Here is a 24775-nt window from a genome sequence, read left to right as displayed (position 1 = left end):
AAATCCAACACCAATAACAGACATGAACGACCAACAACAGACTAAGCGATAGGTATGCTAACGTGACATAAACACAAACGAAGAGATGAGAACGGGCCTGACGTAACATTTAGAGTTATTCAAATAACTATTGCATAAATAACACGTTTATAAAAACATCTGTGTCACTCCAATTCATTAAATCCATCGATCGTCCTTTATGTCAACAATGGGTGCGCGCCGCTGACGGCGGTTGCACTTCAAAATATTCCAGACGCCCATATAACGATATATAAATTATATATCAAATAACTATTATATAAGCAATAATGTTATCGAACCATCTGTGTCACTGCAAATCATTAAATCCATCGATCGTCCTTTATGTCAACAATGCCGGCCGGGTGCACGCAGCTGACGGCGCTTGCACTTCAAAATATTCCAAAGGCCCATGTAACGATATATAAATTAGATATCAAATAACTATTATATAAACAATCATATTATCAAACCATCTGTGTCACTCCAAATCATTAAATCCATCGATCAAATTCCTCGTCCTTTGTCAACAACGCCGCGCGTGCGCCATAATGTCAGCATCGTCGTTATTCCACAGATCTAGTATATAACTATATTGTAGCGTTACCAAAGTACAAGGAAAGATGTGGGTAGGGTAAACAGTTCTTTATTTAACAAAACAAACTTCCAGGCGTGTGGCGGCGTGGACTTCCAGCCACGGAGGTGGAAGAGAGCTCCATAGAATAGGACCGGGCGTGCGTAAAAGCCATGTCCGAGCCCCATCCACCGTCCCCGGACAGCCACCCGACCGAGTGCCGGCCCCGACTTCCATCCACGGAGGTGAAAGAGAGCTCCGTAGAGTAGGACCAGGCGTGCGTAAAAGCCATAATAGTTTTTCAAACCTTCTGTGTCACTCCAAATCCTGAAATCCTTCAAACTCTTCGTCATCCGTCTCACTTACAAACAAAGCCGCTAATGATGCCGGTAGTACGTGGGGCCCTTGTCATCTTCGTCATCCCGTGATCGAATCTTTGTCCTTTATGTAAACAACCACCGAGCCGCGCCGCGCTGCTGACGTCATTGAAATTCAAATTACAGTAATCCCTTGCTACATTGCAGTTCGTTTATCGCGGTTTCACTTTTTTATTTTTTTATTTTTGAAAATTTATGAAATAATTCACATATAAGTCGCTCCTCAGTATAAGTCGCCCCCCCACCGAAACTATGAAAAAAAACGCGACTTATAGTCCGAAAAATACGGTATGTCAAAAAAAAAAACGAGTCTCTAGCTCATTTCTATCAAAAGTTGTGATTTTTTTAAATAAATACAAACCAAATGCTCCCTCCGGCCTCTCGAGGGTAGTAAATGTGTAAAGGCGCTCACGTCCAGCATGCGTCACTGACACGAGTTAGTCACAGGAAAGAAATATTCGCAACGGTATGTGTCCACGTAAAAATAAACCGGCGATCTTGCTTCACCATTCACCACTACTAAAGTTATCGGTCAACACACCCTTCCCAAAATGGCACTGTCAAAAAAAAGAAAAGTGGACACGCAGTGCAGAGTTTTCCAGGAAAACTGGACTGAGAAGTATTTATTTACAGAAGTGAATGCAAAACCAGTGTGCTTGGTATTTAATCAGCAAGTTGCAGTGTTCAAAGAGTTTAATTTAATTTATGAGACTCATCATAAAGACAAGTATTTCCACTTGAAAGGACAAATAAGGAAAGACGAGATAAACAAATTGGTCTCTGGTCTGAAGAAACAGCAGTTCACTTTTATGCGCGATGGGGCTGTAAGAGCCAGCTACATTATTGCCAACGAGCTAGTGCAGGCATCCAATCCAATTTCTGATGGAGAGTTTGTAAAAACATGGATGCTGAAGGCTGCAGAAGTCATGTGCCCTGAAAAGCAACCTGCCTTTGCCAATATTAGTCTAAAGAGGAACACTGTTGCAGATTGGGTGACAGAACTCTGAAGTGACTTGAGTAGCCAACTGAAAGAGAAAATCAAGTCATTTATCGCATTTTCAATTGCAATAGATGAGAGCACCGATGTCACAGATATTGCTCAACTGGCCATATTCATTAGAGGTGTTGATAAAATTTTGACCATCACCGAGGAGCTGCTTGAATTGGTGCCCATGAATGACACCACAACAGCAGATGACATTTTCAGCGCTCTCGTTCGAGCGCTGGACAAGGTGGGAGCGGACTGGTCCCGTGCCGTGAGTCTGGCTACCGACAGTGCACCATCAATGGTCGGGAGAAAGGCAGGCGTCGCAAAATTCCGTGACAAAGTACAGACCGCAAATGGAGGACAAGAGTTTTGGGCTTTTCGTTGTATTTTGCATCAAGAGGCGTTATGTTGCAAAACACTGCAAATGGACCATGTTATGAGTGTGGTTGTGAAAACTGTCAATTTCATCAGAGCGCGCGCTCTAAATTACCGTCAGTTTGACGCATTTCTCAGTGATAATGACATCCATGCTGGCCTACCATACCACACAAACGTGCGGTAGTTAAGCAGAGGTGCAGTACTCAAGCGCTTCTTTGAGCTACGAGGAGAAATTGAACAGTTCATGGAGAAGAAGGGACGCCCAATAAAGGAACTTAAATGCAAGAAATGGGTGCAGGATCTTGCGTTTTTGGTTGACAGTACACAACACTTGAATGCACTTAACACTACATTGCAGGGCCGTAACAGAGTTGTCACCCAGTATTATGACAGCATAAGTGCGTTCAAGATGAAGCTGTCACTGTGGGAGACTCAGCTATCCAACGGTGACACCGCACATTTCTCTTGTCTCACAGCTGTGCGTCTGAAGGCACCGGATCGTCCTGATAATGATTTGGATAAATATAAAGGCAACATAACAGATTTGCTGCGAGAGTTTGAGCAGAGGTTTCAGGTATTTGGTGAACTAGGGAACAAATCTGGCTTTTTTCGCTCGCCATTTACAGTGAAGTCTTCTGATATGCCAGCTGACATTCAAATCGAGCTTATTGACTTGCAGTGCGATTCCGCTACGAAGGATACATTTGGGTCGTTCTCTTGCAGGATTACCGCCCACTTCAAGGACAGCAAGGATGCACGGAGCCTTTGGCAGGGCATTCAGACCATCACGGACTACAAGCCCGCGCCGCAGAGCTGTGAGGGCGACATCCGTCTGCTCAACGATCTCAATCGCTTCTTTGCTCGCTTCGACGCTCAGAACAGCGCTTGCCCGCTGAAGGCCCCTCCTCCTCCACAAGAGCAGCCCCTGTGCCTCTCTGCTGATAGCGTGAGGAGGGCGCTTGCCGCTATCAACACTCGTAAGGCGGCGGGCCCTGAAAACATCCCGGGTCGAGCGCTGAAGGACTGCGCTGGGGAGCTGACGGGTGTCTTCACGGACATCTTCAACATTTCCCTGCAGCAAGCCGTCGTCCCTTCGTGTTTCAAGGCTGCCACCATCGTACCTGTGCCGAAGAATCCTGCCCCGTCCTGCTTCAATGACTACCGCCCCGTGGCACTGACGCCCATCATCATGAAGTGCTTTGAGCGGCTTGTCATGGAGCACATCAGATCCATTCTGCCCCCCACCATAGACCCCTTCCAGTTTGCGTACCAAGCCAAACGGTCCTCTGAGGATGCCATCTGCTTGGCCCTCCACTCGGCCCTCACCCACCTGGAGAGTAGGGACTCGTATGTGAGATTGCTGTTTGTGGACTTCAGTTCTGCCTTCAACACCATTGTGCCACAACGACTCATCTGCAAACTCGCCAAGCTGGGCCTCAGTACCTACCTCTGCAACTGGCTACTAGACTTCCTCAGTCAGAGACCTCAGGTGGTACGTGTTGGCGACAAGATCTCCGCCAGCATCACGTTGAGCACGGGGGCCCCCCAAGGCTGCGTGCTCAATCCGCTGCTCTTCACCCTGCTGACGCATGACTGCGCTGCAACCTACAGCACCAACCCGCATGGTGAAATTTGCTGACGACACGACTCTGGTGGGTATCATCACCGAGGGCGGCGAGACTCAATACAGATCGGAGGTCGACCTTCTGGCCACGTGGTGCAGGGACAACAACCTCCTGCTGAACAAGACCAAGGAGATTGTTGTTGACTTCCGGAAGGGTCACACCCAACACCTGCCGCTGACCATCGACGGTGCTGTGGTGGAGAGAGTGAGCAGCGCCAGGTTCCTGGGGGTGCACATCAGTGAGGATCTCTCCTGGTCCACCAACACCGCATCACTGGCGAAGAAGGCCCAGCGCCGCCTGTACTTCCTGCGGAAACTCAGGCGAGCGTGTGCTCCTCCGGCCGTCATGACTACATTTTACCGTGGCACCATTGAGAGCGTCCTCTCCAGTTGTATTGCTGTTTGGGGTGGTAGCTGCACTGACTACAACATGAAGGCCCTCCAGCGCATAGTGACCACGGCTGGTAAGATTATTGGTGCTTCACTCCCCTCCTTGAAGGACATTTACACCTCCCATCTCACCCGCAAGGCGACCACGATTGTGAGTGATGTGAGTCACCCCGCTCACTCTTTGTTCGATCTTCTGCCCTCTGGGAAGAGGTACAGGAGCCTGTGCTCCCGCACCACCAGACTCACCAACAGCTTCATACTCCAGGCTGTTAGGATCCTGAACTCTCTCCCCCCTTCTGCGTAGCGTCCTGTACTTTTGCGCTGTATTCTGACTGTCTGCTGTATGCACACTTGCTCCGTTTTGCTCCTCTTATTTATTGTGTTATTTGTTTATTTATTATTTATTCATCACTCTTATTATTCATTGTTTGTGCCTTCTTGTTTTTATTTTGTGTTGTTTGCTTGTGTGTATGTCGTGTACTATGTCTTGTCACCGTGGGATAGTGGAAACGTAATTTCGATTTCTTTGTGTGTCTTGGCATGTGGAGAGATTGACAATAAAGCAGACTTTGACTTTTGACTTTGAAGTCGAGTGATCAGTTCTCCTTTGTTCCAAAATCCGAATTCTGTTTAAAAAGAGGAAAGGTCTGCCCATGAGGAGATTAGCCAACGCCGTTACATTGGCGCCTTCCCCATTCTGCCAGAAGCGGCTGTCTCCTCTGCCTTCCTCGAAGCTTAAAATTTGACGAAGTCCAATTCGAAGCTTATTTAACAAAGTCCAATTCGAAGACTCTTGAAATTCATCTTAGTAGATTTTGGTCCAATCTCTAAAAGCACGAAAAATCCATCTTCGTCTAAGCGACGTTCTTTACTCCGGGCAGCAACAGGAACATCGCCCTGACCAGGAAGAGCCCTTCTCTCGTCTGAAGCCAAGCTTTAATAGGCTTGTCAGCTCCTCTGGCATTACCTCATCGGAATGTGTGGAATGTCTGGTGTTGGGTTCACAACATTTATCTGAAAAGAATCTCACAGAGGCAGGAGATGTCTTCGATGGCAAACGACTTCTGCAGAAGGGCGTAAACTAGACACACAGCAAGTGTGGCTGAGATTTGCGCCCTTCCTCCAGTTTGGCCGTGCCTTTTATTGAGGGAAAACAATAGGGGGAGTTTACATAAATGCATAGTCTCTCAAACAGCAAGGACATCTCATGATTACATCTCATGACTTCAGAACAACAGGGATGCTATTGTTGAAAAGAGCCGTATGGTCGTCTCATGACTTTAGCTTAACAAAGACGTAGTCTTGGTGCACATGGGATGCATACATCTCATGGCGTACTCATGACTTTTACCTAAATAAGACGTTTGTTTGCTTCAGCCATCTCATAATAAACTCATGATCTGGTCATGACTAGCTAACTAAGGAGTTTATAGTATAGCGCGACTCATGACTCCAGTCATGTGCTCCTTAGCCAGCCACACGCTCCCAAGTCATGATCACGAGGTCGAACTGTCACATACTGTGGAAGATCTGGCACACATACGTAGATACATAGAATCTAATGATAATATAAAAAGTATATTTTTGCGAACATCTGGAATGCTTGGTATGCTCGGAATGCATGACCTCATCTGATATTCCAGCTGATATTTTAATGCTGTCTCAGCGGATTTCTCAGCCGATATTTTAGGGTTGCGCAATCTTCACCTGACTCTCAGCTGGGAACCACTGGTTGCCTTGGCAACTTTGCTCAAAACAGCAAGCAGTACGACGAGACGAACACACAAAACTTTCGGACAAACACTCATTAAACGAACAAAACACCGTACGGGCGGGACAGAGAGAGGTCGCTGCGTGTGCACGCGCCGCCATCTTGAATGCAATCTTGTTCAACCAAATAGGATTTTAGACCTTTTGTCTCCTCTTTTGTTCTGAGATTGGTGAGTGGAATTATTGTTGTTTTTTTGACTTGTAATTCTTTTTCTTGCTTATTCATTAAATTTCTTCTTAATCCTTAATTCGGTTATCGATTAGTTCGTGTAAACTATATTGAGCATGGTTTTATATGCAGTAATTAGAACTTTAAATTTTCTTTATTTCCCTGTCATAGTCATCCTTTAAATCGGTTCAATTCTTTTTAAAGTGAAGACAGCTTTAATCATTAACATCAGGTATTGTCAGATCTGGTTCGAAATAGTTATCGTAAGCTCAGCTAGGGCGAATATGTGCTAGTGTAAATAACGAATCCCTGAGGTCTTAACAAACACATCTAAATATATCCGAGATTTAACAAAAGCCACAAATCACAGAAGGGCGCCACCAGTAGGGCGCGGTCATTCTGATGACGTGTCTCAATTTTAGTTACTCAGCATGCGAGCGTCGTTTGACTTCAACGGGATTGGTGTCTTAAAGAGATTAGATCAATTCTTTCAGAATTAATTTAATAAAGGTGGTTAGCAACTTGGACGAGTCTCTTCACCCCCGGCTTATTTAACCCTTTAATGGGAAAACGGTCGCTTAAATATAATAAGTGCAGATTTGACAACATACACCACCAAACATGAAAATCATTTTTTCCCCATTGTTTGTGAAGGAATGTGTTGTGCTTAGAAAAGATTCCATGTCATCCGTGATTATAACATGTAGGGTAGGCTACAAATGTAGACATGTAGACAAACATAGTACTGAAAAACAAAGCTAAATATTTGGAGTTGACATTCTTTTACTGATCCGGCCCACCTGAGAACAGAAAGTCTGGATACGGCCCCAGAGCCAAACTGAGTTTGACATGCCTGCCCTATAGAGGCTTTGCAGCTGACGTCATCAAGCTACCCACATTAGCTTGGCGGCCATCTTGGCGGTCAACTTTTCAGTGCCGGTCTACGACTCACACACGCTTTCTTGTTATATCTGCTGCTATTTGAGCTTAAAAATGCCGGATACCTGCTGTGCTGTTGGATGTAGCAATAGACGAGGCGATAAACCAAATCTTAGCTTCTATAGATTTCCGGCGAACATGAAAAAACGTGATAAATGGATCGCGGATATTCGTCGTGAACGATGGAAACCTACGATTTACACAAGGATATGCAATGAGGACTTCATATCAGGTATGTAAACAAACTATTCACCCCTGATTTGTTTCACAAAATGTGAAATAATACAATATGGGATGATACAAATATGATTGTTGAAAATGCTGGGTGCATTTTTAGAAAGGCAGCAAGGCAGGGAATGGGATGATTTCTTCAGTTCACCCCCCCGTTTTTATTTTGTGTTTATTTTTTCATGATGCTTCATCTGATTGGCTTGAAAACGTTATCAATGTAAATATTGAACTTCATATTGGAATTGAACAATTAATTCTCGAGTGAATGCATTAGGAAATTTCCCAAAAAATTATGAACCTTGTGAAACAAATTTTTTTTAATGTAGCATTTTTTAACAAGAGGGTTTTTGTTACTTCATTTGGCACAAGGTAAAATCTACATTGGTAAAGTTTTCAAGCCATTGGCACAAGGTTAAATTTTTTATTGGTTAAGTTTTCAAGCCAATCAGATGTGGCATCATGCAAAAATAAACAAAAAATAAAAATGGTAGCAACTTGAACAGACAGGTACAGTATCTGAATGATTTCACTCTATTCAGTTTTTTAATATGTCAAGTTATGAAATGCCATTACAAAACAAATCGACGAGGTAATTATAAATATCTGGATATGAGCGTTCAGGCAGGTCGGCTGTTGCAAAATGCTCGGGCGATTTTAGCATGCTTCTCGGTAAAAGGTACGGATCCGTTGTGCCAACAAGGTTCAACTTGTCTCTGTAACGTTTCTTGGAGTCTTCATCCAAATGCCTAACTTCGTTGGATAGCAAATCAGCCATAATTCGGAAGAAATCGGTGAAAACGTAGCGCAGAAATCAGACAATCCATACAAACACGTAGGAACGAGCTGACGAGTTGACCGCCAAGATGGCGGCATAACACAAAATCACGTGATAAAACCACGTGACTGCAAAGCCTCTATACCAGGCGTGTCAAACTCAGTTTGGCTCTGGGGCCGGATCCAGACTTTCTGTTCTCAGGTGGGCCGGATCAGTAAAAGAATGTCAACTCCAACTATTTAGCTTTGTTTTTCAGTACTATGCTTTATCATTCAGCCTACATTTGTAGCCTACCCTACATATTATAATCACGGATGACAAGGGATCTTTTCTAAGCACAACACATTTATTCACAAACAATGGAGAAAAAAAATGATTTTCATGTTTGGCATTGAATGTGTTAACAACTGGTTTATTTTAACAGTTGAGTGAATGCAGTTTTACACCTGAACCAACTCACCACACTAAACAAACTCAAGTGGGAGCTATGAAAAAAAATGTTTTGCCTTAATTGTCATACTGCTTTGAAATAATAATAAATAAAAATACAAAATAAAAGTTTTAGCAGTGCATGGGCAATAAGATTAGACTACATCAGCTCAAACTACTGGGCTGGGCCTACTGAAGCTGAGAATATACTGCACAATATTAATTGTCTTTAATATGAAACCAGATTAATCTTATTTTTAATGATCTGTATTCATGAGTGCAAACAAATGTCGTGTCATCACACTTTTTTTCTCTCTCTCACTGCACTCCTGCAGTCTACTTGCTGCTGCTGGCTCCTGAAACTTGGCATCTTTTTGCCTTTACAAGTGCGTCGATATCAGGTGTCAAATCCTGAGTAGCAGCACATTTAACAATGTCATTCAAGTGTTCATTTGTCAACCTTGAGCGCTGCTTTGTTTTATTATTGTTCATCACGGAGAACACCTGTTCACAAAGATAAGTAGTCCCAAACATGGAGAGAACCTTTGCAGTCATGGCTGTTAATTTGGGGTAACCTGGCACAAGATACTGATAAAACGTATCCAATCCCACGGACCCAAATTTATCCTTCATAGCGGAATCGCACTGCAAGTCAATAAGCTCGAGCTGAATGTCCGCTGGCACATCAGAAGGCTTCACTGTAAATGGCGAGCGAAAAAAGCCGAACTTGTTCTCAAGTTCACTGAAAACCTGAAACCTCCGCTCAAACTCTCGCAGCAAATCTGTTATGTTGTCTTTATATTTATCCAAATCGGGACGATCCGGTGCCTTCGGACGCACAGCTGTGAGACATGAGAAGTGCGTGGTGTCACCGCTGGATAGCTGCGTCTCCCACAGTGACAGTTTCATCTTGAACGCACTTATGCTGTCGTAATATTGAGTGACAACTCTGTTACGGCCCTGCAATGTAGTGTTAAGTGTATTCAAGTGTTGCGTAATATCTACCATGAAGGCAAGATCCTGCACCCATTCCTTGCATTGAAGTTCCTTTACTGGGCGTCCCTTCTTCTCCATAAAATGTCCAATTTCGCCTCGTAGCTCAAAGAAGCGCTTGAGTACTGCACCTCTTTGTCCTTTCAAGTGGTCATACTTGTCTTTATGATGAGTCTCGTAGTGGCGCCGAATATTAAATTCTTTGAACACTGCAACTTGCTGATTACAAACCAAGCACACTGGTTTTGTCTTCACTTCTGTGAATAAATAATTCTCAGTCCATTTTTCCTGGAAAACCCTGCACTCCGTGTCCACTTTTCTTTTTTTTGAGAGTGCCATTTTGGGAAGGGTGTGTTGACCGATAACTTGTTTAGTAGTAGTTATTTCTAGTTGGACACCACGTTGCGAATGTTTCTTTCCTGGTACTAACTCGTGTCAGTGCCGCATGCTGGACGTGAGCTCTTTTACACATTTACTGCCCTCTAGCGGCCGGAGGGAGCATTTGAGTTGTATTTATTTTAAAGAATCATAACTTTTGATAGAAATGAGCTAGTGACTCGCTTCTTTTTTTGACATACTCAGAAATTTATGACGGGCCGGATTAAATCATCCAACGGGCCGGGTCCGGCCCGCGGGCCGTATGTTTGACATGCCTGCACAGTCCCCAGGCTTCCCAACAGAAACAGTAGGTTTATTTACATTTCAAAAACCAGAAGCTATTCATTTACAAATGTGATTGCACTTTAGTTTACATATTTAAATGTTCAGATATTAAGAGGTGATAGACAGTTTTTGCATGATTTAAATGAGGCAAAATAACATGCTTTTTCTCTCGAACATATTGTTATAATCATTTGTTTCAGATGTACTGTAATTATTTTCTGTATAAATATTAAATTTGGTGTTCATAAAATATTTTCTCAAATTTGAGTTGAAAAGGAGGGGGTCGTCTTATAATCAAGGTCGTCTTATATTCGGGCCAATACGGTATAGATCACAAATTTGAGATTTTCTGATGGCATGGCAAAGATGTAATTTCCCTTTTAACCCATGTTGTGATTTGTGACTCCAGATTTAGCTCAAGAAGTGGCACGAGAAAAGGTAGGTTTCTATCTTCTGATATGTCATTGAAATGTGCACCTAACTTTTTTTTGTGCTCAACAGGGCTCGGAACTCTAAGGCAAATCACTTCAAAAGTTGAAATTGTGTTGTGTCATGTGATTAACAGCGGTTAATGGGTGTCAAGTTACATGGAGGATAGGATGGTACAAGATGGTGCGTGAATGTGTATTGGATTTGGCCCAGACGAATTGGCTCAGATGAAATTCCAAATTTCACCAGAAGATGGTGACAAGGCTTGACATGGAAGACCTGAAGAAGGGGGTCTGAGTAAGGGTTACTTAAAAGTTAGTTCTTCAAAAGTAACTATTGTTAAACTGGTAAAGGGGAGTTTGTTGATTGAACCAGTCAACCTCCATTCCCGTTCCAAATTTTACCAGAAGATGGTGCCAAAGTCAGATTGACCTAACATAGTAAATTAATAGTTTAAAAAGTCATCGACTAGATGAAGACTTGTTCTGAAACACAACAACGCACAATTTTGGATTATGTTATATTATAAAACATTATATTAAATATTGAATAATATTTTATAGCTCAGTGGCCTAGTGGTAGAGTGTCCGCCCTGAGACCGGAAGGTTGTGGGTTCAAACCCCGGCCGGGTCATACCAAAGACTATAAAAATGGGACCCATTGCCTCCCTGCTTGGCACTCAGCATTAAGGGTTGGAATTGGGGGGTTAGATCACCAACTGATTCCCGAGCGCGGCACCGCTGCTGCTCACTGCTCCCCTCTCCCCCAGGGGATGGATTAAAATCACACGGTGATGGGTTAAATGCAGAGGACAAATTTCACCACACCCAAGTGTGTGTGTGACGATCATTGGGACTTTAACTTTTTAACCAGCTCAGTGGCCTAGTGGTAGAGTGTCCACCCTGAGACTGGAAGGTTGTGGGTTCAAACCCCGGCCGGGTCATACCAAAGACTACAAAATGGGACCCATTGCCTCCCTGCTTGGCACTCAGCATTAAGGGTTGGAATTGGGGGGTTAGATCACCAAATGATTCCCGAGCGCGGCACCGCTGCTGCTCACTGCTCCCCTCTCCCCCAGGGGATGGATTAAAATCACATGGGGATGGGTTAAATGCAGAGGACAAATTTCACCACACCCAGATGTGTGTGTGACAATCATTGGGACTTTAATCTTTAATTGACTTTAATATTGTTTTGTTTTGCTATAATATACTTTGAAACTGCTTGAATATTTTCATTTGCTAACTAGAGAAGCCCATGCTCATCGTTAGGTGATGAGAATGAGACATGTTAATCACAGTTAGAGTAAGCTGCAATATACTTTATTTTATTCTGCTTTGCCATATTATATAGTTAGTAGTAATTTGAGCAGCATCATAGCACTGATGTTTCATTTACACATGAATGTATTAAGAGTTGAGTAAGGACAGGTGCATGATCGATACTGTTGGTGGAAGACTGCGATCCCACGCTTGAGTTTGACATAGAGGTCACGAGCTTGTCAAAATACGTTTTGAAGCTGCTTGAGTGTTTTAATCTGCTAACTAGGAGAATCCACGATCATAGTTATGATTGTGTTAAGTTGACTATTGTGAAAGTATGTGTTATTATTGTCACGATATTTAATCAATATCAAACATGTATGTAATATTGATGTTCCATTTACACATGAATGTATGAATGTGAGCGAAGACAAGGAGGCGGCAAGGGTTAATGGTGCTACTAAGTGGTGGAAGAATGAGATCCCACACATGAGCGTGACCTGTCGGAAACAGGAGGAAGCATTCCTGAGAAAATGGTTACATCCCTGAGAACATGGTCACCTCATCAGAGAAGTCTATAAAAAGACAGCTACGGGGCTCTCTCTCTCAAACCGCGTCCATACGTGAAGAAGCCCGTACGAGTTCCAAGACTTTTTCTAAAGCCTTCGAGATCTTTGTGTGAGACGCAAGATCGCTTGCCTGGATTAACTTGGCAAGGTGAGCGGAACGACTTTTTCTGTATTTCCGCGAAGGGGGGGACAGTCATCGGGTAGTCGGTCCTCTCGAGGCCAATCTAGTTCCCAAATTGGAATTTTAGAAATAAGATCGAACTGATCACTTGACTTTATTTCCACCAAAAAATTAACACCCAAATGGTAGCTACCTTTTCCTTCTTTTCTGATCTATGTTTTACAATCAAGTTACTCCGAGATTGAATGATTTTATTTGTACGGGTATCAGTGAGTGGAATTGTTCAGTGTTTGGAGGGATTAAGATTTGTAATTTTATTTCATGCTTCTTCAATAAATGTGTTTCATATACTCATTTAATTCGTTGTGCGCTAATTTGTATGATATATGCAATCGATTATTTGTGGTTGGTTTGATAATTCGATTTATTGACGGGAGATTATTATGGTATGAAATCATACCGTAATAAATAAAAATAACGAAGGTTTTTAAATTAGACTAATTAGATTGGGGTAGAGTTAAAAGTAATTTATTTGTCCGTCGAGCGCGGGCCCGTTCCTATTTTGTCGGGCCGCGTCAAAAGCCATACCGGACAATTTTAGGGAGTAAATTGCCTTCATAATTATTTGAGGGATGAGTGCATCTCGTTAAACATTTAATTTGTTTAAATATTTGCTTTATTTGAGTAAAATAACGAAGGTGTTTAAATTCGATTATTTGGATTAGTGGTAGAGTTATAATTAGTAAATGTCCGTCGGGGACGGGCCCGTTCCTATTCTTTCGGGCCGCGTCAAAAGCCTAAATACCTATTTGATGCAGTGGCAAAGCTAACACTACGCCAGCCGACCATCGATAGCTCCTTCTACTCAGCTGACGAGTTCATGAAATTTTTCGCTCGAAAGATTGAATCCATGAGATTAAGATGACCATTCCAATCGCTGAGTCGAGACCGCCGATTACTGGCGCTGACGATCATGCAATAACCCTCTCAAATTTTAAAAGCGTGTCCCTTGAAAGGCTTACACAATTGGTTAGTGCGGCTAAACAAAAACATGTTTACTCGACCCGCTTCCAGCCAAACTATTTAAAGAATTATTTCAAATTTTAGGACCGTCCGTCTTAAATAGAATTAATCTGTCTGTCTCCTCTGGGATAGTGCCAACAGCCTTTAAAACCGCTATCATTAAACCGTTACTTAAGCGACCAAATCTTGACCCGGACTGTCTCAGTAATTATAGGGCAGTTTCAAACCTCCCATTCATAGCAAAACTTCTTGAAAAAGTACCGTAATTTCCGGACTATAAATCGCTCCGGAGTATAAATTGCATTTTGGGGGGCAATTTATTCGACAAAATCCAACACCAAGAACAGTCATGAACGAGCAACAACAGGCTAAACGATAGGTATGCTAACGTGACATAAACACAAACGAAGAGCTGAGAACGGCTCTGACGTAACATTCAGATTTATTCAAAAAACTATTACATAAATAACACATTAATAAAACCATCTGTGTCACTCCAATTCATCAAATCCATCGATCGTCCTTTGTCAACAATGCGTGCGCGCCGCTGACGTCGCTTGCACTTCAAAATATTCCACAGGCCCATATAACGATATATAAATTATATATCAAATAACTATTATATAAGCAATAGTATTATCAAACCATCTGTGCACTCTAAATCATTAAATCCATCGATCAAATTCCTCGTCCTTTGTCAACAACGCCGCGCGTGCGCCCTGACGTCAGCCTCGTCGTTATTCCACAGATCTAGTATATAACTAGATTGTAGCCTGGAAAGCGGACTTTAAACCGATGATGATTGTAGCGTTAAAAAAGTACAAGGAAAGACGTGGGTTTGGTAAACGGCTCTTTATTTAACAAAACAAACTTCCAGGCATGTGGCGGCGTGGACTTCCAGCCACGGAGGTGGAAGAGAGATCCATAGAATAGGACCGGGCGTGCGTAAAAGCCATGACCGAGCCCCATCCACCGTCCCCGGACAGCCACCCGGACGAGCGCTGGCCCTCGACTTCCATCCACGGAGGTGAAAGAGAGCTCCCTAGAGTAGGACCGGGCGTGCGTAAAAGCTCAGTGGCCTAGTGGTAGAGTGTCCGCCCTGAGACTGGAAGGTTGTGGGTTCAAACCCTGGCCGGGTCATACCAAAGACTATAAAAATGGGACCCATTGCCTCCCTGCTTGGCACTCAGCATTAAGGGTTGGAATTGGGGGGTTAGATCACCAAATGATTCCCGAGCGCGGCACCGCTGCTGCTCACTGCTCCCCTCTCCCCCAGGGGATGGATCAAAATCACATGGGGATGGGTTAAATGCAGAGGACAAATTTCACCACACCCAGACGTGTGTGTGACAATCATTGGGACTTTAACTTAACTTTAACTTAAAAGCCATGTCCGAGCCCCATCCACCGTCCCTGGACAGCCACCCGGCCGAGCGCCGGCCCCAGACTTCCATCCACGGAGGTGAAAGAGAGCTCCATAGAATAGGACCGGGCGTGCGGAAAAGCCATAATAGTTTTTCAAACCTTCTGTGTCACTCCAAATCCTTCAAACTCTTCGTCCGCCGTGTCACTTAGAAACAAAGCCGCTAATGATGCCGGTAGTACGTGGGGTCCTTCGTCATCTTCGTCATCCCGTGATCAATCTTTGTCCTTTATGTAAGCAACCGCCGCGTCGCGCTGCTGACGTCACTTGAAATTCAAATTACAGTAATCCCTTGCTACATCGCGGTTCGTTTATCGCGGTTTCACTCTTTATTTTTGGGAAAATTTTTGAAAAAAAACACATATAAGTCGCTCCTTATTATAAGTCGCCCCCCCACTCAAACTATGAAAAAAATCGCGACTTATAGTCCGAAAAGTACGGTAGTAGCGCTGCAGTTTATTGATTACATGGTCGCCAATAATCGAAATGAATCTTTTCAGTCTGGTTTTAGAGCTAATCATTCCACTGAGACAACACTTGCTAAAGTGACTAATCTCCCCATAGCTATGGATTCAAACACCGGTATTGTTACTACTTGATCTTAGTGCTGCCTTCGACACTGTAGACTTCGATATTTTATTAGAGCGTCTTAAAAGTTGTGTTGGTATTTCAGGGTCAGCACTAGGCTGGTTCTATTCCTATCTATCAGACAGGACGCACCGAGTTGTCCATGGCAATACGTCCTCTGAGCTCTATAATGTTACGTGTGGTGTCCCACAGGGATCGGTACTCGGACCAATTCTATTTAATATTTATATGATTCCGCTTGGGGACATAATACGTAAATATAATATTAGTTTTCAATGTTACCCGGATGACACCCAATTATATATGCCGTTATCGATGACAGATCCGCGGGACTGTTGTAATCTTGAGGCGTGCCTTGCGGAGATCAAGCAATGGATGTCTCTCAACTTCCTTCGTCTTAACCCAGATAAAACTGAGATGTTGATAATTGGTCCAACTCGTTATCAACACTTATTTAAGGAAACCACTAGAACTATAGATAACCGTACTATCACTCAGAGCGATACTGTAACTAATCTCGGGGTAATATTTGACCGAACGCTCTCCTTTCAAAAGCACATTAAGAATATAACCAGAATTGCGTTTTTTCACCTTCGTAATATTGCTAAGATTCGTCCGATCCTCTCGACCGGTGATGCGGAAACTATTATACATGCGTTCATCATGTCGCGCCTGGACTACTGTAATGCATTATTCTCTGGTTTTCCTAAGTCCAGCATCAAAGGTTAGTACAAAAAGTTAGTACAAATGCTGCTGCAAGGCTGCTCTCACGGACAAGAAAATTTGATCACATTACCCCAATATTAGCCAACTTACATTGGCTCCCGGTCCATTTAAGATGTGACTTCAAGGTTCTTCTATTAATCTATAAATCATTGCATGGCTTAGCGCCTTCATATCTCGTCGACCTAGTTGTTCCTTATGTTCCGTCTCATAACCTTCGTTCGCAAAACGCTAGTCTTTTAGTGACACCGAGGGCCAAGAAAATGTCTGCAGGGTCTAGAGCATTTTCTATTATAGTGAAATTTGCTGATGACACGACTCTGGTGGGTCTCATCACCAAGGGCGACGAGACTCAATACAGGTTGGAGGTTGGCCTTCTGACCGCGTGGTGCAGGGACAACAACCTCCTGCTGAACGTCAACAAGACCAAGGAGATTGTTGTTGACTTCCGGAAGGGTCACGCCCAACACCTGCCGCTGACCATCGACGGTGCTGTGGTGGAGAGAGTGAGCAGCGCCAGGTTCCTGGGGGTGCACATCAGTGAGGATCTCTCCTGGTCCACCAACACCGCATCACTGGCGAAGAAAGCTCAGCGCCGCCTGTACTTCCTGCGGAAACTCAGGCGAGCAAGTGCTCCTCCGGCCGTCATGACTACATTCTACCATGGCGCCATTGAGAGCGTCCTCTCCAGTTGTATCGCTGTTTGAGGTGGTAGCTGCACTGAATACAACATGAAGGCCTTGCAGCGCATAGTGAACACGGCTGCTAAGATTATTGGTGCTTCCCTCCCTGAAGGACATTTACACCTTCCATCTCACCCGCAAGGCGACCACGATTGTGAGTGATGTGAGTCACCCCGCTCACTCTTTGTTCGATCTTCTGCCCTCTGGGAAGAGGTACAGGAGCCTGCGCCCCCGCACCACCAGACTCACCAACAGCTTCATACTCCAGGCTGTTAGGATCCTGAACTCTCTCCCCCCTTCTGCGTAGCGTCCTGTTCTTGCTGTCTGCTGTATGCACACTGGCTCGGTTTTGCCCCTCTTATTTAATGGGTTATTGGTCTATTATTTATTATTATTATTATCTATTATTGACTTTGACTTTTGAAACGAACGTGTTGTAGTCCGTCCCGGGAGGCCCGTAGTTTGAATTAATCCTCGCAAATCTAGCGTTGGTCTTCCCTTACTTATTATTTCTTGCTTTGACTGAAAGTCAAGTTTTGAAAAATGTCTTATTTTCGAGATTATATCCTCCATTTTCAGGGAAAATAAAGCCAAATAGCAACGCGTTAGCACCGAATGTTGTTGGTTGTTTTTCTTTCCTTTTTGTTTCTTCTTAATTTACTCTCGCATTTACTCGTGTCGTGAACTATTAGCCGCAGGCTCACTATCCCCCCATCTTTGAGGCAAAAGTACTGGCTGCCTCAAGGCCCGTATTTTCCCGCTGACTGCAAGCACGCGGCGTTTGCACGTGCTAAGTACAGTGTGTGAGTGGTGCACACTCTCACACACACGCCCTGAGAGGCACTACCTGTCACTGCCTCAGCCTCCATGATTCTCATCTCCCGTTGTTATTTGAACAAGAAATACAGCTATTTTGACTATGAAAATGATCCAAATGTATAGGAAACACACCAAAATTGCATTAAAAGCATAGACCACAGGACAGTTTTATTATATTATTCATTTTTTAACAAATTATGGTGACATCTGAGGAAACCATGTTGAGCCCTTTACCGCCCCTGGTGGCAAGGTGAGGCACTGCCTCACCTGCCTCCTATGAGTGCACGTGCCTGAGCACAAACCAGCACAAACGAAGCACAAACGAACGGTACTATTTTGGGTCCATTTGGAAGTAAATAGGGGGGCGGGGCTACGTGACATTGCTAAAAAATAAATGTGTAATATCTACGAAACCGTAGCAGCACAAACGAATGTTTTTGCAGCACAAACGAAGCACAAACGAACGGTACCATTTTGGGTCCATTTGGAGTAAAATGGGGGGCTGGGTGATGTCATCGCTATAAAACAAATGTTAAATATCTATGAAACCGTAGTAGCACAAACGAAAGTTTTTGCGGCACAAACCAGCACAAACGAACGGTACCATTTTGGGTTAATTTTGAGCAGATGGGGGGGCTGGGTGAACTCTGGATGACCTATAAAATAATCTTTCATAACTAAAAAACCGTAGCAGCACAAACGAAAATGTTTGCAGCACAAACCAGCACAAACGAAGCACAAACGAACGGTACCATTTTGGGTCCGTTTGGAGGAAAAGGGGGGGCTGGGTGACGTCATCGCTATAAAATAAATGCGTAATATCTACGAAACCGTAGCAGCACAAACGAATTTTTTTGCAGCACAAACCAGCACAAACGAAGCACAAACGAACGGTACCATTTTGGGTCCATTTGGAGGAAAATGGGGGGCTAGGTGACGTCATCGCTATAAAATAAATGTGTAATATCTATGAAACCGTAGCAGCACAAACGAAAGTTTTTGCAGCACAAACGAAGCACAAACGAACGGTACCATTTTGGGTTCATTTTGAGCAGATGGGGGGCTGGGTGAACTCTGGATGACCTATAAAATAATTTCAAAGTCAAAGTCAAAGTCAGCTTTATTGTCAATCCCTTCATACGTCAAGACACACAAAGAAACCGAAATTCCGTTTCCTCCATCCCACGGTGACGAGACATACAAGTAGGCGACACAAAACAAAAACAAGAAGGCACAAACCATAAATAATAAATAATAAATAAAATAAAATGAGCGATGATGAATCTTTTATAACTAGAAAACCGTTGATGCACAAACGACATTTTTTACGGCACCAACTAGCACAAACGAAGCACAACCGAAACAGACTATTTTCCTTAAATTTTGCGTGGGGTGGGGTGGCCAGCTTCACGCAGGTAAAGAACCTGGTTGACAAATAACCCCTCCGCCCCCCGCGGTCAAAGAAATTGTGGGCCGATATTCGGATGGGACAAAAAAATCTCCCTACTTTTCACGCGGATCAAAAAACAAAAAAAATCTCCCCATTGTAATGCCCTCGACGTGGTCAACGATGGTCGCTTTTTATTGAACTCAACAATTTACACATTCATACACGAGCTGCTGGTGGCCACAACTCCAGGTACGTTTCCGTCAAACCTTTTATGACATGGTTCAGAACCTTTATAATTAAATTGCACTGCGCTTTCTTTTATTTTGAAATTCATTCCACCACTTCCTGCCTGACGGTGTATGTGTAGTGTGTAGTGCATATGGGTCTGATAGTGCATGAGTGCAACCGAAGTATTACACGGAAAGAAGAATCATTTTCTGATCGCACCAGCTGGGTGGAGCGATTGAAAGCTGTTCGCGCACTTCGCGGACACGGCACCGGTGTAAACAATAGCCGCTCGCTCCTCGGATTTGGCGAAATCCTCCAGCCTCTGTTGGGATGAGGGGAGACATTTGAACACCCGCTTTGATTCGGACGGTGGGAGTACAGAGGGCTGAACACAGCGTTGTACGATTGGGCGTGATAAATTGGTGAGTAGTACTAACTCTGTGTTAGCATGTACGCAAACACTGCGGGCGGTCGCCGTTTTTGGATTAGAGCGCAAGCTAATACTAGCGGGCTAACCAGAACGCGGATAAAGTCGCTGGAGATAATCCAATCCAAAGAGCACATCAACCGGCTGTGTGAGAGGCGGCAGACATTTTGATACACTTTAAATGTTAATTAGATTCTTCTTAACTCGGCACATTTACGCGATTTTGTTTGATTATTGAAATAGAATTATGGCTCTGTGAGATTGCCTGTGCACAATGCTAGCATTTAATGATAAACCGTCCAAGTGGATCACACATACAGTACCTGCTTCTATATTTAGTTGCACTCTTAATCTGAAACACTATTGACCAAGAAGTACAGAAGCAAGCGATGTGACCAATAAGTTGTTGTCAACGTTTATGTTTAAAAGTTCAATGCTACCAATTTCTGTGCTGTGATTTAGTCTATACAATAGTTTCATGATTTTTTGGGGGGGACATATCGTGGAAAATGTTTGCTTTTAAATTAATTTTCTTGTGTATTTGGAGTCTCCAAGAGTGCAGAAAAGTGTAATATATATCTCTAGGTGCTCCAGAGATACTTTTATGATCTGTTTGGTGGGGCTATTTTTTTTTTTTTTTTTTTTTTTACTCTATTCGGTTTTCTCCGTTTTCCATTATGTATTTTTTATCCATTACATCACATCCGTTGGGGCGGGACAAACCAAACAAGGTCATGGGTGTTGACAAACTGTATCGCAAATCCGCCAACTTTATTACTCTGAGAGACTTTTGTAGTCCAAACAACTCAAGGGTGCCGAAGTGGAGAGATCGAAATGTTCCGTTGTTGGATGCATCAATCCCCACAAATCAGAGAAGGATTCGCCAAAAGACTTCGTTTTGTTGATGGTTAAGTTCCTTCAATGTATGAAAACGACGGACACAGTAAAGCGGTAAGCTTGCGATGACACAAAAATAATAAACTTTATTTCACTTTAATAATGTTGCGTGTCTTTGCACTTGTTTTCATAGCATTAGCGTCAGTCTTTCTGCTGATTTTGGAGCTGTGCGCTCTGTTTTCACTTATTGTGGGTATCTTTTGAGTAGTTGTATCAGATGAATTGCATCGAAGGTGCTGTTTTATTGTTGGGGAACACAATAAAGTGTTAAATGCATTTGTTAGCTTCTCGCTAGCATTAGCTCACTTCGTAGCTTGACTGCAGTGCTTGTTTACAAGACGTGTTCATAAATATTGTGAGGGGATTTATTTTGTTACGCGTTATGTATGTATGGACGTCTTCTGCCGTTGACATCTTTTAATCAATCAAAAAGTTTGCGGTGCAAGTAAACGCTACCTCGGCTAAAAAAACTACAACTATGTCGACCGGTGTTGTGCCAAAGTAGTTACCCCTGTGAAAATCTGTATCCCCTGCTGCAGGAGCGCGCACGCCTTGAGTGGAAAGCAGAAACCGATGCCTTACTGCGACAGCACTAGCTTGTTATCAATAAAAACATGAAGAACACACGTTTGCACCAGTCAATTTCCCTTTTCATAAAGGGTTTATTTCATTTTATTTCTTTAAGTTCATTCGCGTTCTGCTGTTGACGTGAGGTGCGTTCAAAGACCTATCGTACATTTGGAACACTCATTCACTTCACCAAAAAGCAATGATAATTACATGAGCTCTTTGCATAAACCTCGATGCAAAGGAGCTCCACTTTTTGGGGAACATTACATGCTACGAGGAGTATATATTGCAAAGGGGACTTTATTTTTCATTGTGACCATCATTAATACATTTTTATTATTCAGGTATTTTCAAAGTAACTTAATATTGTTGCGTTTATTAATTTGAATTAAAAATGACAATGCATAATAATTAAATGCTGAGACTACTGCAATGTAAAATGTGTTCTTTTAAGAAAAAGACACACGTTTTGTGATGAAATCATTAATAAAGAGAACTAGAATTTGCAATTCCTGCAGAAATTGCGTGTGAAGGTGAAGAAGTTGAATAAACACTTGGGGAATGCTGCAGAATGATGTTGAAACGAGTTGAATCGGTTGAAAAATGTAGAAATTAGAAGGGAAAAAGGAAATTTTGGAGAATTTGGTGTGAATTTCAAAATTGAAAATGTGGAATTTTTGGTAAGTGGGAAGTTGTGGAATAGGTAGGCAAAAGATGAACAGTTGAAAGTTGGAATGGGTTGAATCGGTTGAAAAATGTAGAAATTAGAGGTGAAAAACGAAATTTTGGAGAATTTGGTCGAATTTCAAATTTGAAAATTTGGAATTACAATTGAAATTTGGAATGGGTTGAATCGGTAGAAAAAGTAGAAATTAGAGTAGAAAAACGAAATTTTGAAGAATTTGGTCGAATTTCAAATTTGAAAATTTGGAATTACAATTGAAAGTTGGAATGGGTTGAATCGGTTGAAAAATGTAGAAATTAGAGTAGAAAAACGAAATTTTGTAGAATTTGGTCGAATTTGAAAATTAGGAATTACAATTGAAAGTTGGAATGGGTTGAATCGGTTGAAAAATGTAGAAATTAGAGTAGAAAAACGAAATTTAGGAGAATTTGGTCGAATTTCAAATTTGGAATTTTTGGTAAGTGGGAAGTTGTGGAATAGGTAGGCAAAAGGTTGAAAGTTGGAATGGGTTGAATCGGTTGAAAAATGTAGAAATTAGAGTAGAAAAACGAAATTTAGGAGAATTTGGTTGAATTTCAAATTTGAAAAAGTGGAATTTTTGCTAAGTGGGAAGGTGTGGAATAGGTAGGCAAAAGATGAACAGTTGAAAGTTGGAACGAGTTGAATCGGTTGAAGTATGTTGAAATTAGAAGTGAAAAATGAAATTTTGTGAAATTTTGTGCAAATATTAAAAGTGAAAACGTGACATTTTTTAATTTGGCAAGTTTGGGAATGTCCCCAATGTGATTTGAATGTGTTGAATTATGTGAATTTCAAACTGGAACAACGTAAATGTGAAATGTTGAATCTGCCATTAAGAATGAATGGGGAAAAAATTGCCGGAAATTTGGGAATTTTGTGAAAACGGAAAATTTTTGGAACGAACAAAATGTAAGCAACGGTGTCATGAATATTTGGAATAAGTGAAAAGTGGAACGGAGTGAATCGGTTGAAGTATGTGGAACTAGTTAAGCGTAAAAAAAGTGAGCGGAAGATGTAGAATAACTAGAATTTGCAATTCCTGAAGAAATTGCGTGTGAAGGTGAAGAAGTAGAATAAATATTTAAGGAATGTTGCAGAATGATGTTGAAACGAGTTGAATCGGTTGAAAAATGTAGAAATGAGAAGGGAAAAAGGAATTGGGTGTGAATTTCAAAATAAAAGATGTGAAGTTTTTGGTAAGTTGTGGAATAGGTAGAAAAATGATGAACAGTTGAAAGTTGGAATGGGTTGAATCGGTTGAAAAATGTAGAAATGAGATGGGGAAAAGGAATTGGGTGTGAATTTCAAAATAAAAGGTGAAGTTTTTGGTAAGTGGGAAGTTGTGGAATAGGTAGATAAATGATGAACAGTTGAAAGTTGGAATGGGTTGAATCGGTTGAAAAATGTAGAAATGAGAAGGGAAAAAGGAATTGGGTGTGAATTTCAAAATAAAAGATGTGAAGTTTTTGGTAAGTGGGAAGTTGTGGAATAGGTAGAAAAATGATGAACAGTTGAAAGTTGGAATGGGTTGAATCGGTTGAAAAATGTAGAAATGAGATGGGGAAAAGGAATTGGGTGTGAATTTCAAAATAAAAGATGTGAAGTTTTTGGTAAGTGGGAAGTTGTGGAATAGGTAGAAAAGTGATCAACAGTTGAAAGTTGGAATGGGTTGAATCGGTTGAAAAATGTAGAAATGAGAAGGGAAAAAGGAATTGGGTGTGAATTTCAAAATAAAAGATGTGAAGTTTTTGGGAAGTTGTGGAATAGGTAGAAAAATGATGAACAGTTGAAAGTTGGAATGGGTTGAATCGGTTGAAAAATGTAGAAATGAGAAGGGAAAAAGGAAATATTGGAGAATTGGGTGTGAATTTCAAAATAAAAGATATGAAGTTTTTGGTAAATTGTGGAATAGGTAGAAAAATGATGAACAGTTGAAAGTTGGAATGGGTTGAATCGGTTGAAAAATGTAGAAATGAGAAGGGAAAAAGGAATTGGGTGTGAATTTCAAAATAAAAGATGTGAAGTTTTTGGGAAGTTGTGGAATAGGTAGAAAAATGATGAGTTGAAAGTTGGAATGGGTTGAATCGGTTGAAAAATGTAGAAATGAGAAGGGAAAAAAGGAAATATTGGAGAATTGGGTGTGAATTTCAAAATAAAATATGTGAAGTTTTTGGTAAGTTGTGGAATAGGTAGAAAAATGATGAACAGTTGAAAGTTGGAATGGGTTGAATCGGTTGAAAAATGTAGAAATGAGAAGGGAAAAGGAATTGGGTGTGAATTTCAAAATAAAAGGTGTGAAGTTTTTGGGAAGTTGTGGAATAGGTAGAAAAATGATGAACAGTTGAAAGTTGGAATGGGTTGAATCGGTTGAAAAATGTAGAAATGAGAAGGGAAAAAGGAAATATTGGTGAATTGGGTGTGAATTTCAAAATAAAAGATGAAAACGTGAAAATTTAGAATTTGGCAAGTTTGGGAATGTCCCCAATGTGATTTGAATGTGTTGAATTATGTGAATTTCAAACTGGAACAACGTAAATGTGAAATGTTGAATCTGCCATTAAGAATGAATGGGGCAAAATTCGCCGTAAATTTGTGAATT

At 42.1% G+C, this 24775-nt stretch overlaps 1 protein-coding gene across 1 annotated transcript in view; it reads left to right on the top strand.

Moving 5' to 3' along the window:
• The first annotated feature begins 19697 nt into the window (after positions 1–19697).
• Positions 19698–24775, top strand: part of LOC119119505 (dnaJ homolog subfamily C member 5-like) — a 39724-nt gene continuing 34646 nt past the window's right edge. Inside the window, exon 1 of the mRNA XM_037245946.1 lies at positions 19698–19998. The gene's annotated coding sequence lies outside the window, so the exon portion shown is untranslated. The remainder of the gene's footprint in view (positions 19999–24775) is intronic.

This window comes from Syngnathus acus, chromosome 2, assembly GCF_901709675.1.
Source record: "Syngnathus acus chromosome 2, fSynAcu1.2, whole genome shotgun sequence".
Taxonomy (NCBI): domain Eukaryota; kingdom Metazoa; phylum Chordata; class Actinopteri; order Syngnathiformes; family Syngnathidae; genus Syngnathus; species Syngnathus acus.
This window is presented reverse-complemented; position numbering and strand designations above follow the sequence as displayed.